General features: G+C 41.9%; 1 protein-coding gene across 1 annotated transcript in view; it reads left to right on the forward strand.

Moving 5' to 3' along the window:
* The window catches only part of LOC126187961 (band 7 protein AGAP004871), a 499920-nt gene that overhangs the window by 89946 nt on the left and 394719 nt on the right, over positions 1 to 15255 (forward strand). The window lies entirely within an intron of this gene.

The following is a 15255-nucleotide window of genomic DNA, read 5'->3' on the forward strand; positions in this document are numbered from 1 at the left end:
ACAGAAGTACAGTTAGCCGCTCGGCACGGAGGGTGAGGTCAGCAGAAGGCGGTTAGGCGGAGCTCCGCGATTTCCAGCGGTCGGGGAGACCATCCACGGCTGTCAGACCTGACCTAGCTCCCTCGGACTTCCACGGGCCATTAAAGGATGTTATTCGTGGAAGACATTTTGAGGACCATGAGAAGGTGAATCATACAGTGAAGCGCCGGCTCCGTCACCGGGACAAGGGTCGGTACCGACAGGGCATACACGACCTTGTTTCGCGCTGGGTGAAGGTCATAGTACTGGATGCAAATTTCGTGGAAAAGTAGGGTGTATAGATAAGACTTCACTCGTGTGCGTAATTCTCATTGTGTTCAATAAAGAACTGATGAAAAAAATGCAGTACATTACTTTATGGGCAATTCTAGTAGACTGTGTTTAAATCTGGGGCGATAGGTGGCCAGGGGATTACCTTAAACCTACCCAGGTGCTCTTCGAACTATACCATACTCGTACACTGCGAGCTGTTTGACGTATTGCTTTGTCCTGCTGGCAAATGCAATCGTGCAGTGGGAAAACAAACCGCACTTAGGGTTGCGCACAGTTCCCAAGGATAGATCGATTGTGTCTCCCAGAATCTTGAGATCATCCAGGGAATGCCACGAAAACATTCATCACACCATAACGCTCCCTCCTCCCGCCTGGCCGGCCAGATTGGCCGAGCGCTTCTAGGCGCTAGTCTGGAATCGCACGACCGCTACGGTCGCAGTTTCGAATCCTGCCTCGGGCATGGATGTGTGTGATGTCCTTAGGTTCGCTAGGTTTAAGTAGTTCTAAGTTCTAGGGGACTGATGACCACAGATGTTAAGTCCCGTAGTATTCAGAGCCATTTTGAACCATTTGACCGAGTGCCTCTTCCCAAGGTACCCGACAGCAGTCGTCCATTTCATGCAGTTCCCTTCTCAATGTTCGCTCGGAAACGGGTTATGAAGGGCGTACGTCGGCTGACAGCAGTAACTGGTGTCAGGTTTGAAACTGATGGCCATTGAAAAGGCCTGATCTCCTATCTCCGGCCCTGGCGGTACACCACAGCTCCTAATCCATACACGGTTGTGAGTAGTACACCATTCCTTGTAGACACGTTGGATGGCCATGTTACGAAACAGAGCAGTTTTGTTCATTGGGCATCTTTTCTTCCACTCACTCAGGTCTTCGCGTCTACCTGACCATCTTAGTGTGCTGATCCCGTACAACCTACTGGAACACACACACACACACACACACACACACACACACACACACACACACATGCAAACACACAGCACTTCACTGTTATGACGAACAGTAGTGGCGGAGTATCACCTGACTGCCTGGCACTAGTTGTACTATAATTACGGCCCTCCAAAGGGACCACTGTGCTCTCTTAATGATGTAACTAATAATTTGTCCCTTGAGATTAGTTGTTTGCATTATTTTTGAAATAAACCTTGTATGACATTTTAGTGGCGTAGTTTTCAATGTAGCCCCTCTGCTAAATACAGAGGTTGGTTGGTTGGTTTTGAGGAAGAGACCAAACAGCGAGGTCATCGGTCTCATCGGATTAGGGAAGGACGGAGAAGGAAGTCCGCCGTGCCCTTTCAAAGGAACCATCCCGGCATTTGCCTGGAGTGATTTAGGGAAATCACGGAAAACCAAAATCAGGATGGCCGGACGCGGATTTGAACCGTCGTCCTCCTGAATGCGAGTCCAGTGTGCTAGCCACTGCGCCACCTCGCTCGGTAAATACAGAGGGGTCCAAAAAATGTATCGACAGTTGAAATGTCCATAACTTGCAAACTAACTGACGGAGTTGTCTCATTTTTGGTGAAAGTGTAGCTTAAAGTCCAACTATCACTGTAGGTGCTCGAAATGGTCAACATTAACATCCACACGCAAACGATGCCGCCGAACTGCAGCACGTACTGACTGCAACGTGTTCAGTTAAATATTTGCACATGATTGGACGATGGATTGTCGAAGTTCATACAATGTGCGTGGCTTTTGTCGATAAACGACGTCCTTTAGTGTTCCCCACAGGTAAAAGTCCAGAGGAGTTAGGTCTGGAGAACGTGGTGGCTACTCCACAGCACCTCTACGGCCTGTCCATCTTCCTGGTAGATTTTCGTCGAGACACGCCCTAACACGATTTTGGTAGTGGGCTGGGGCACCATCTTGTTGAAGGTAAACTCTTCCGTCTCCATACAAGTCTCGGATGTCTGAAGCTTCTGAAGGTACACCTCACCGGTAACTGTGCTGTCAAAGAAGAATGGCCCAATCAAGCCCCGGTAAGATAACCCACACCACACATTTACGCCTGGCAAATTCACGGCTTTGTCTACATGGACGTTCGGATTTTCGGCGGCCCAGTAGATGCAATTGTGACGATTTACTGTACCATTGAGTTTGAACTGTGCCTCATCGGACCACACAGTCATCTCTGCAAACTCTTCATCGTTGCGCACCATGTTAGTAAACCACTCGCAGTACTCCATTCTACGATCTGGGTCGTCCTCGTTCATTGCGTGTAGCAATCGTAGGATGTAGCACTTCCGCTTTGCTGTCTTCAAAATTCGCCGAACACTTGAGCGACTCGCTCCAGTTTCACGGGCACACAGTCTCACAGACTTCTGTGGTGAGCGAGTGAATTGTTGTTAACACACGACGGTAGTTAGCTGGACTTTTTACTGTTACAGGTCGTCCAGAGCGTTGTTTGTGTACATCTTTAACACAGCCTTCGGCTTCAAATTTGTCTCGAATGTGACGAATCGTTAAACATGTCGGTGGCTCTATTTGATACTCATTTCGCCATTGCCGTTGAACCTCATTAATGTTTTCGTACTTAAAATATCACATCAAAACTGGCTTCCTTTCATCGAATGTAAGTCTTGCGCCAGACATGTTTACTCGAGTAACTAGGTGCAACTAAGAACAAAACACTGATTATCTGGCGACTGTCATCTGACAAATCAAAACAACGCAATACAACGCTTGTGTGGCGATTTCCGGAACTACAAACTATCACACTACCAAAGATGAGACAACTCCGTCAGTTAGTTTGCCAGTTATGGACTATTAACAGTGAATACATTTTTTGGACCCCTCTGTATAATCTATCGCAGGTCCCTCTAACAGCATACTGTGTCCAGCAGTTGGAAATCAGTAAACTATCGTCCAATCTCTTCGAACCTATCCTGAGCTCAAACATAATGAGGTATATACAGGGTGTTTCAAAAATGACCGGTATATTTGAAACGGCAATAAAAACTAAACGAGCAGCGATAGAAATACACCGTTTGTTGCAATATGCTTGGGACAACAGTACATTTTCAGGCGGACAAACTTTCGAAATTACAGTAGTTACAATTTTCAACAACAGATGGCGCTGCAAGTGATGTGAAACATATAGAAGACAACGCAGTCTGTGGGTGCGCCATTCTATACGTCGTCTTTCTGCTGTAAGCGTGTGCTGTTCACAACGTGCAAGTGTGCTGTGGACAACATGGTTTATTCCTTAGAACAGAGGATTTTTCTGGTGTTGGAATTCCACCGCCTAGAACACAGTGTTGTTGCGACAAGACGAAGTTTTCAACGGATGTTTAATGTAACCAAAGGACCAAAAAGCGATACAATAAAGGATCTGTTTGAAAAATTTCAACGGACTGGGAACGTGACGGATGAACGTGCTGGAAAGGTAGGGCGACCGCGTACGGCAACCACAGAGGGCAACGCGCAGCTAGTGCAGCAGGTGATCCGACAGCGGCCTCGGGTTTCCGTTCGCCGTGTTGCAGCTGCGGTCCAAATGACGCCAACGTCCACGTATCGTCTCATGCACCAGAGTTTACACCTCTATCCATACAAAATTCAAACGCGGCAACCCCTCAGCGCCACTACCATTGCTGCACGAGAGACATTCGCTAACGATATAGTGTACAGGATTGATGACGGCGATATGCATGTGGGCAGCATTTGGTTTACTGACGAAGCTTATTTTTACCTGGACGGGTTCGTCAATAAACAGAACTGGCGCATATGGGGAACCGAAAAGCCCCATGTTGCAGTCCCATCGTCCCTGCATCCTCAAAAAGTACTGGTCTGGGCCGCCATTTCTTCCAAAGGAATCATTGGCCCATTTTTCAGATCCGAAACGATTACTGCATCACGCTATCTGGACATTCTTCGTGAATTTGTGGCGGTACAAACTGCCTTAGACGACACTGCGAACACCTCGTGGTTTATGCAAGATGGTGCCCGGCCACATCGCACGGCCGACGTCTTCAATTTCCTGAATGAATATGTCGATGATCGTGTGATTGCTTTGGGCTATCCGAAACATACAGGAGGCGTCGTGGATTGGCCTCCCTATTCGCCAGACATGAACCCCTGTGACTTCTTTCTGTGGGGTCACTTGAAAGACCAGGTGTACCGCCAGAATCCTGAAACAATTGAACAGCTGAAGCAGTACATCTCATCTGCATGTGAAGCCATTCCGCCAGACACGTTGTCAAAGGTTTCGGGTAATTTCATTCAGAGACTACGCCATATTATTGCTACGCATGGTGGATATGTGGAAAATATCGTACTATAGAGTTTCCCAGACCGCAGCGCCATCTGTTGTTGAAAATTGTAACTACTGTAATTTCGAAAGTTTGTCTGCCTGAAAATGTACTGTTGTCCCAAGCATATTGCAACAAACGGTGTATTTCTATCGCTCCTCGTTTAGTTTTTATTGCCGTTTCAAATATACCGGTCATTTTTGAAACACCCTGTATCAATAAGGTGACAATGACGAACGATCATCTCTTTGAGCGTCGATGCAGACCACGGTCAGTCTCTTAACGTGGATCAGAAACTGCGAGTAAGGGGTTCACTGATAGGTGCACTACACGTCAGTAGTGTATAACAGGCTGAGAATTTGGTTCGGAGTAGAAGCGTGCTCAGAAGACCGAGGTGCTTAATGCGACCGCTCGCCTAAGCGCCAAATCCTGGTTCGAGTCCGGTCCGGCACAAATTTTCGCCTGTTCCCATTCATACATTTCAATGCCCAAATGCGGCTAACGCCGTTAAAGCCTTTCCACGATTGAATAATGACGTATGTCGAACATAATGACGTCGTCCGTGCCAACTATCAGCGATTTCGTAAACATCAATCGTGTGAAACCCAATTCGCACTTTTCTTACGTGAATCCTGAAAACTATGGATCAAGGCAGTCGGCTAGATGCAGTATTTCTCGATTTCCAAAAAGTATTTGACTCACAACCACCTCTACACTTTTTATCAAAAGTATTATCGTGTGCTTTACCGAAAGGTAAATTTGTGTGCGGATTAAGAACTTGTTGGTTGGGAGGACACAGCAAATTATCTTGCACGGGGAGTCATCGACAGATGTAGAAGTAACTTCGCATGCGCCCTAGGGAAATGTGTTGTATCCCTTGCTGTTCATGTTACATATTATAGATCTTTCCGACAATATTGATGGTAACCTCAGACGTTTAAAAGATTTTCGACAAACTAATTTGTCATCTTCAGAAGCTTACAAAATTAGGGATATTATAAGTCTTCAGACCTTGACTATACATTTATGTAAAGTGTAAGAAGTATATTACAGAAAATTACTTATATTACGTGAACTTACTGCTGGTTCAGCAGATGTCAATATCTTCTTCATTGAAGCATAATTCCATAACATGTCCAAAAATTTACATATTGAATGTGATTATTGTAAACACATATTGACAGTTTATGTTAACTGAATCACACCCATGTACATGTCAATCAGCTGCGCTAGCATTAAGGAACGTATATAAAAGTATATGAAGTCTAGCTAAGGTATATAAAGAAGTTACATATCATAAATTAAAAAAAAATTTAAGCATAGTTCTAACATTTAAAAGAAAGGGGCTAATTTTCACATTTTATGAGATGCTATGCAATCAGAATAATATCTATTTTTAATGCAAGTTGATCAAAGAAGAAATCTTTGAATTTTGGTGGGAATGTTTATTTATTACACATTCTTGTAAAAGATTCATTGTCTGGCTCTTGTCAACTGTATGCAAAATTTTCATGTTAACCAAAGATAGAGGAGGAAGATTGTATTTCTCAGTTTTGAGATGTTCTGTGTTCTGCAAAGGTTGACATACGAAATCTCAACATTTTTGTTGAGCATAACACATATTTGAGAAATTCATCCGTTGGAGGTTTCTCATTATTTATAAAGAGCAACTTTGTGGCATTATTGGTAGTAAAGGACACAGTGATGCCATATTTTTAAACAAATTACCTATATGATTTAAAATGTCACCAAAGACATTGAGAATTCATGTATGTCAACTTTTGCAGAACATTTCAAAACTGAGAAACATACTCTTCCTCCTCCATCCTCGCTTAACTCGGAAATTTTACATATAGTTGACAATGGCTACAAAATAAACCTTTTAAAATAATTTGAAACCCAAAGAATTGTCGAACAGTCAAATTGCCTTCAAAATAGATTCTTGTTTTATTTCATAGTATCTCTTATAAAAAGTGAAAATCAGCCCTTTCCTTTTTGTATATATATATACACACACACACACACACACACACACACACACACACACACACACATATATATATATATATATATATATATATATATATATATATATATATATATATATATATATATATATATATTTTCTGCTAACACAACAATTTGACATATACATAGAAGTGATTCAGTTACTGTAAATTTTCACTCCATGTTTACAATGATCATATGGAATACCTACATTTTTGGACATATCATGGCATTATGTTCTATGAAAAAGCAGTCGACATCAGCTAAACCAATACTAAGTAAGTTTCTGTAATATATTTCTTATGTTTTACATAAATGTATAGCCAGAGATTAAAGATGTGTCATACCCCCAATTTTGTGGGTGTCTGAAATCGACAAATTAAGTTGGCAAAACCGGTAAAGCTAAATAAAAATCTATTTGCAACTGACGACTGAATTTTATTCTAAAAATCATACAAATACCTGGGTGTAACATTTCGTAGGGATCTGAACTGGAATGGTCACGTCGGCTCATTGTGCATAAAGCAAGCAGCACACTTCGGCTTATTGGTAGAACACTAGGGAAATGCAATCAGTCTAAAAAGGAGATTGCTTACAAAGCACTTCTAACACACATCCTACAATATTGTTCAAGTGTGTGGGACCCATACCAAATAGAACTAACAGGGGATAATGAACCTATACAGAGAAAAGCAGCGAAAATGGTCATGGATTTATTGGACCTGTGCAAGAGTGTCACTGAGATGTTTAAAGAACTTGTAACTCTACTGGCTACCACTAATTAGCAATACACCAATGATGTTATTCCCGTGAAAGTAATGAAATTTTACCTTGATTGAGTATTAATTGTTAATTTATTGGACTATTTTTGTTGTCTAAAGACATCTATTGAAAGAAGTAATAGCAGAACAAATGGGATCGAACCAAGGATCTTTTAGTAATAAACTGCAGAGCCCAATGACGCAAAGATGTACAAAGTACGTGCATTGTTCGTGTAAACTACTAGTATCTATTTTTCAGGATAAAATTCAGTCAGCAGTTGCAAATGAATTTTATTATGGTTTAATGATTTCGACAAATTCATTTGTCATCTTCAGAAGCTTAGCATTTATCGAAACCGGTAAACATAATAAAATTCATTTGCCACTCATGACTGAATTTTATCATGAAAAAATAATACTACATTTCCTGAAAATGATAGCCACGGGTAAAATAATATTCATATTTACTTTACTTCTTACTGAAATTCTATTTTGCTTATAGGTCACAATACAGTAGTACGCTTTAGCCAGCAATACACCAGTGGTTTGCCATGAATAATACATAAGCAGTAAACCGTTTTGGCAACAACTGGATCTCAGTAACACTTAGTATGTGTATATTAAAATTGAAAGCTAATGATCGTTAAAGGTAAATTGTTATTAATTGTAGAGCACTACTAACGTGTGCATGAGGATCTTTGGTCAGTTTAATTACTGGGAAATACATTGAAATACTATTCAGATTTTTATGTTATTTGTTCCGATTACTATTTGTTTTGTCATTTAGAATTCACTTCTGTATACTCAGTAGAGCACACATAAAACATGTGATGTCTGATTCTGTAGTAGTTTCAGTAGTGGTAGCCATTTACTTACTGTAGCGCACAAATGTTATAAAATAGGTAGTTGCACTTAATTAGTACAGTAGCTGTAATATGGACAGCAGAGCTTGCTCAACAAGCTGTATGTAGGGCCAGAAACCAATCTGTCAGTGACTAAGATCAAGACTGACTAGTTTTGGTACGACATGGTACGAAAAACACTGTTAACTGCAAACGCATAAAATATTCATAGTATTACAACCCTGTGCATTAATTATTCATTAAGCTAACTTTCAAGTTTACTAGACAGTAACTACTCAGACTGATTACAGTTTTTTGCAAGCAGTTTTGATACTATGCTGATATTTTAATAGGAATGACATTTACGAAAAGTTCTTCAGATCTTTTGTTGGCAGTTACACATTAGTGAAACCATAACTATCCTATGAAACATACATGGAATCGTTCAGCAACAAGACTTACGGAATGGTAAAAAAAATCTACTACTCCACAAAAGTTATTAAATGTTATAGAAATAAATTATTTTTCAGTACAGTGAAATAGGATAAGCGGAAATATCGCAGCATTGGAATAGGACTTTGTATAGATAAATGACTGATAATAATATACGAGTGCTCCATACAAAGTTTACATAACACAAATTTATTATTGGATTTTAAAACACATAACTGATCCATGCAGTTATACTGTACTCAACTGATTCTTTGAGATAAATGTGGTGACTCTGGCAATTTCCTGTGACTATTAAAAAAGAAAGAAAAAAGGGGGCAAAAATGTCCGTGGCTCTTACTGTTTAACAAGCTCCGAAAATTCCTTTCTTAGCGTCGGAGTTTCGCAGTACAGAGCTAGCCAATGTATACCATTAATAATGAGCCACATTTCCTCCACGTCTGAGGCTGTACACAATTATCTTCCTGCTGTTCTTGCCTCGATCAGCACACAACATGCGAATACTTCGCATGCTATCCACCAGCCAACGCTCGTCACAAAGGTGCAATTTGAGCGCCAAATCCACTTTTTCTATTTCGTGCCGCGCGGGTTTCTTTGCAGAGGAACTTCTCTGCGTGTTTTACATGATTACAAACCACGTACCCTATGTATGAACTAATATTACAAGTAAAGGTTTAACATTTCCATTCTTTTACAGAACATTATTTTTAAAATTAAACCCATTGGTTAATCACATTTACATATATGGACATAAAAATGAATAAAATACAGGGTGATTCAAAAAGAATACCACAACTTTAGGCATTTAAAACTCTGCAACGACAAAAGGCAGAGCTAAGCACTATCTGTCGGCGAATTAAGGGAGCTATAAAGTTTCATTTAGTTGTACATTTGTTCGCTTGAGGCGCTGTTGACTAGGCGTCAGCGTCAGTTGATGCTAAGATGGCGACCGCTCAACAGAAAGCTTTTTGTGTTATTGAGTTCGGCAGAAGTGAATCGACGACAGTTGTTCAGCGTGCATTTTGAACGAATCATGGTGTTAAATTCTGATAGGTGGTGTATTAAACGTTGGTATAAACAGTTTACAGAGAATGGGTGTTTGTGGAAAGGGAAAAGTTCTGGACGGCCGAGAACAAGTGATGAAAATGTAGCACGCATCCAGCAAGTATTTGTTCGCAGCCCAGGAAAATCGACTCGCAGAGGTAGCAGAGAGCTGCAAATTCCACAATCAACTGTATGGAGAGTCCTACGAAAAAGGTTAGTTATGAAACCTTATCGTCTGAAATTGGTTCAAGCACTGTCTGCAGCTGATAAGATTAAAAGAATCGATTTCTGTGATTTTATCCTTGCTCAAATGGAAACAGATGAATCTTTCGTTTCAAAGATTGTGTTTAGTGATGAAGCAACTTTCCACACTAATGGGAAAGTCAACCGTCACAATGTCTGTAAATGGGGCACCGAGAATCCGCGGGAAACAACTCAGTATGAACGTGACTCGCCTAAGGTGAACATTTTCTGTGCCATTTCAGCCAATGAAGTTTTTGGTCCCTTTTTCTTCGAAGGTGCTACTGTAACTGGACTACAGTATCTGGAGATATTAGAGAATCGGCTGTTCCCTCAGCTCGAACAAGAAGCACAACAATTCATATTTCAGCAGGATGGAGCGCCACCACATTGGCACTTATCTGTTCGTAACTACCTGAACGTCAACTACCCGAGGTGATGGATCGGCCGGCAGGCAGCCCGTGACAGAGCACTTCATCACTGGCCCCCAAGAAGCCCTGATCTTACCCCATGCGATTTTTTCTTATGGGGTATGTTAAGAATATGGTGTTTCGGCCACCTCTCCCAGCCACCATTGATGATTTGAAACGAGAAATAACAGCAGCTATCCAAACTGTTACGCCTGATATGCTACAGAGAATGTGGAACGAGTTGGAGTATCGGGTTGATATTGCTCGAGTGTCTGGAGGGGGCCATATTGAACATCTCTGAACTTGTTTTTGAGTGAAAAAAAACCTTTTTAAATATTCTTTGTAATGATGTATAACAGAAGGTTATATTATGTTTCTTTCATTAAATACACATTTTTAAAGTTGTGGTATTCTTTTTGAATCACCCTGTATTTACGTAGGTGATAAATCAAGGCATGGTTATACAGATTCCACATTAAGTAAAAGCAGACAAAGAAGTTAGACTCATCAGCCAGAACATTGAGACCACTTAGGTTATAGCCAGTATGTTCAACTTTGGCACGGATAACAGCCGCGACGAGCCGTGGCATGGGAGTAACGAAGCCTTGGATGGAGTTGGTACCACATCTGCACGCACAGGTCACCTAATTCCCGTAAATTCCGAGGAGGTTAGCGATGAGTTCTGGCTCCATGTTCACTCACATCCCAGATGCGTTCCATCATGTTCAGATCTGGTGAGATGAGGACCATCACATCAACCCTAACTGGCCACTGTTGTCCTCGAACCACTCCATCACACTTCTGGTCTTGTGACATGGCGCATTATCTTGTTGAGAAATGCCACTGCCGTCGGGAAACATGATTGCTATGAAGGTGTGTACATGGTCTGAAGAAGTATACGATACACCTTGGCCGTCATGGTGCCTTGCTCGAGCTCCACTGGACCCGCGGATACCCACGTGAATGTTCCCCAGAGCATAATGGAGCCCCTCCAGCATGTTCCGTCCTGCGGTACAAGTGTCAAGGAGCTGTTGCCCTGGAAGACGACGGATTCAGCCCTCCCAGCGTCATGACGAAGAAGGTGTCAGGTTTCATCATACGATGAAACGCTCAGCCGCTGCTCCAATGTTCAGTGCCGATGGTCACGTGCGCATTTCAGTCACAGTTGCCGATATTGTGGTGTTAACATCGGCACGTGCGTTGATCGTCGGCCGTGGAGGCCCACCGTTGGGAGTGTTCGGTGCATTGTGTGTTCAGACACAATTTTACTCTGCCCAGGATTAAAGTCTGATAGTTCCGCCACAGTTCGCCGCCTGTCATATTTTACCAGTCTGCCCAGCCTACGAGTTGGACATCTGTAATGAGGGGTGGCCCCCCAATTGCACGACGTCTGGTTGTGGTTTCACCCTCGTTTCGCCACGTGTTGACGTCACTCACCGCAGCAGTCCTCGAACACCAAATAAGTCGTGCAGTTTCCGAAATGCTCGTGCCGAGCCTCCGGGGCATCACATTCTGGCCTCGGTCAAACTCAGATCTTACGCCTTCCTCATTCTACATACATCAGCGAGCCTATTTCGGTACATATGGTCATTTTTACGTACATGTACATAAATAACACGACAGAACGTAAATCACATAGTACCAATATCAAATGCCTATTAGGCGAACTACAATCAAAAAGTTTTATATTAGGAAATAGTTTTACATTTCATTCGTAAGCTCCAGCGTCTCAAGAATGAGATCGAGAAGTTATAGTACGAAAGGTTTATACAAATTTGGGATCTGCATATTCCTCGACATAATTTGTGTGATGTTCCCGTTTCTTCTCCTTCCTCACTCTAATAAACAATCTTTTCATCGCTAATTGTGCAACTACTTCTGTCATTGTCAAAACTTATTCTCCAGTTAACTTCACTAACGCTGCCAGAATCACCGGTTCAGGCGTTATAACGTGTCCGTACAACGCTTTTTTCGCGCTATTCCGCGAATAGAACGTAAAGAGGCTGCTAACCGGGGACTGTACAACTGGCCCTTAGTATTGTATCGTTCTGGCAAAATCCTTCTCTGGTATTGTTACATTTCATCCTGGGTTTTCCATTGTTTGATTTTTGCCCAGCGGCTTTTCTTCGATCCTAACCCTGTGCTGTTTTCCTTTGAAACTACTTTCTTTTGCGTCACTGCACTCAATGTCCATCCTTCTTTCTTTTCTTACCTGTGTTTCTCTTGTTGCCTTACGAACCGCACTGCACGCTCTACTTATGAGCCACACTGTATCTCCTTCTCTGATATTGTTACATTCCATCCTGGATTTTGCATTGTTTGATTTATGTCAAAATTTCATTTTCTTGGACACACCGACAAGATAATATGTTATCTTTCTTACATGTTATTCCTGTTGGTCGTTTATTTCCACTCTTGGAGTTTGAATCTATGGATTGCGCTACTAATTACAACAACGCTGATCATTCGCACACCCTATTAACCACATAAGCAAACAGCGACTAGCAATTACCGGTACGTCTTTATTCAGCTCAGCTCGTAGAGCCCTGTCCCATTTTGACTGAGGAAAGCTTTTTATTTCTAGATGCGATGGGGATTCTCATGGTAGAAACGTCACGGACACTATGCACACATTCAAAAATCGACTTGTGATTCGTTCAGAAATCAGCTTAGAATGTGTTCGGGAATGTTCAAAAACAAACTGGGATGCGTTTCAAAATCACATGAATAATCGGTAGACGAACGTTCGCTGAATGCTAGGCGCTTTGTGAAACAAGGTTTTCTTCTTCAAGAATATGAATGAGGCGCCTCCCGAAATTGCGGCCCGGGGCCGATACCACGGGTTGCCCCCCCCCCCCTCCCCCCCAAGCCGTCGGCACACGGACCGTGCTGTCGAACGTTAACGTTGAGCGTACCAAGTTCAACGTGTTGCTGAACGCTCAGGAACTATGCGACTTGTGCATACGGTACGTGGGCCGCAACATGGCATACGCGATCGCAACGCACTCCAGCGGCAGTTGAGGGATGTTTCTAGTTCGTAAATCACACTGTTTACTCAACGGTCGAACGTAAAATTCCCACATTAGCTCTGTTAAAACGAACATTTCCTCCATCGTCCACGAAAAGGAAAGTACCATGTCCAATCAATAAGGACACAGGCTTATAAAAGTTCCCTACAAATAGTGCTGTTCAAATTTGAAATATTTATCCGCATAAGATAAACATTATTTCATCATTCCCGCATTCTAGTAAAACCCCAAGGTCAGTATTACTTGATCACTGTTCCTACTCAGTAGCAGAATCTTTGCAACATGTGAATTACGAAGCGTAATAGAAAGAGGGGCAAAATATCTTTATACAAGTAGCTCAAGCTGTCCTGTGGATTAAGCCAATCGAACAGTCACCCCTCAAAAAAAGGTGAACTTATATTTACATAACATCAAATATTACGGTATATACCTATATATTAAACTAATAATAAAGTATCAGAACCTAATAAAAACGCGAATGTTAGGAAAAATGGCTCTGAGCACTAGACGACTTAACTTCTGAGGTCATCAGTCGCCTAGAACTTAGAACTAATTAAACCTAACTAACCTAAGGACATCACACACATCCATGCCCGAGGCAGGATTCGAACCTGCGACCGTAGCGCTCGCTCGGCTCCAGACTGTAGCGCCTAGAACCGCACGGCCACTCCGGCCGGCTGTTAGGAAAAAAAATGTGGAAATGTCAAGACACAACCACCGCCCAACAAACAACTCATTACAGGATATTTACGCTACTCATTACGCTAATCCAACAACCGAAGCCTCACATCTAATCATAGTATGTTACCCCTTGCTGAAAACCTTAATCGTAGATATTTTACTAATTGAAATTTAATTATAACTAACTGTACCAAGAAAAATGCGTTTGGGATTGATCTTCAGTGTGTCGCTGCCATCAAATAGCCCATTCTCATAACACGCAAGTTACAGTAATTCTTTTGCCACGAATACGATGTTTCTAATTATTTTATTGGAACGAATCACACAGTTAACAACCGGTTTTCTAGTGATTCTCAATTTGCTGGTGCTCAGAAACGGCATATATACATATAGACTTGAAATGAATGCCAATATGGCGCCTCACAATGCATGGGGGCTTTCTTAATTATTAATGAAAATATTTTTTAGTAGCTGTTAGTCCGATTACGCAAGTCTCGTAAACGGCTGGCCCTGACTAGTTTTAGTACGCAATCTGACTGCTTAGAATGACAACAAAGAATGTAAGAAAATTTTCGTTAACACAGTTAATTAATTAAGTCCCCAGCAACTATAAAATCCACGAAGCCAACATAGCACAAGTGTAGCTGTTCTGTGTGTGGAAGTATGACTCAACGTACACATCTGGCACGGTTCTTCTTCAACAAGACAAGAAATTTTAAATACCATTTATACTGACGTGATAAAAGAAAATTAGAAATACTATAATTGTGCAAGAAAACCAAAATTACACTCTAATACAAGAACACACGCCAGATGCTTTGTTGACTGAACCTGTACTGACATACTTTTCAGGACACTCCAATAATAAAACAACATAATACTTATTACCTTCATATATATTGACGAAAAGCACTCAGATCATTACAATATCTCCATTGGAATAACATCTGCTATCTCTCCCATCAAATAACTGCATAAAACATGGGACAACACTCTCCACTACCACATCTCACTCTGACTTCACGACAAGCAGTGTCCACCACAACTTCTCGGTAAGAACTGCCTGTCGCTGCGTCTCAATAATCACTGCCTGTGGAGGCGGCGGAACAATACTCTCTGGCGCGATTTCTGGCGCTGTGGCTCAGTGTAGCCACCTTTCAACAACTCTGTACTGAAGGGAAACGGCGTGCGTGTGACGTACATGGCGTTGTGCCATC

Source organism: Schistocerca cancellata, chromosome 5 (genome assembly GCF_023864275.1).
Source record: "Schistocerca cancellata isolate TAMUIC-IGC-003103 chromosome 5, iqSchCanc2.1, whole genome shotgun sequence".
Lineage (NCBI taxonomy): Eukaryota > Metazoa > Arthropoda > Insecta > Orthoptera > Acrididae > Schistocerca > Schistocerca cancellata.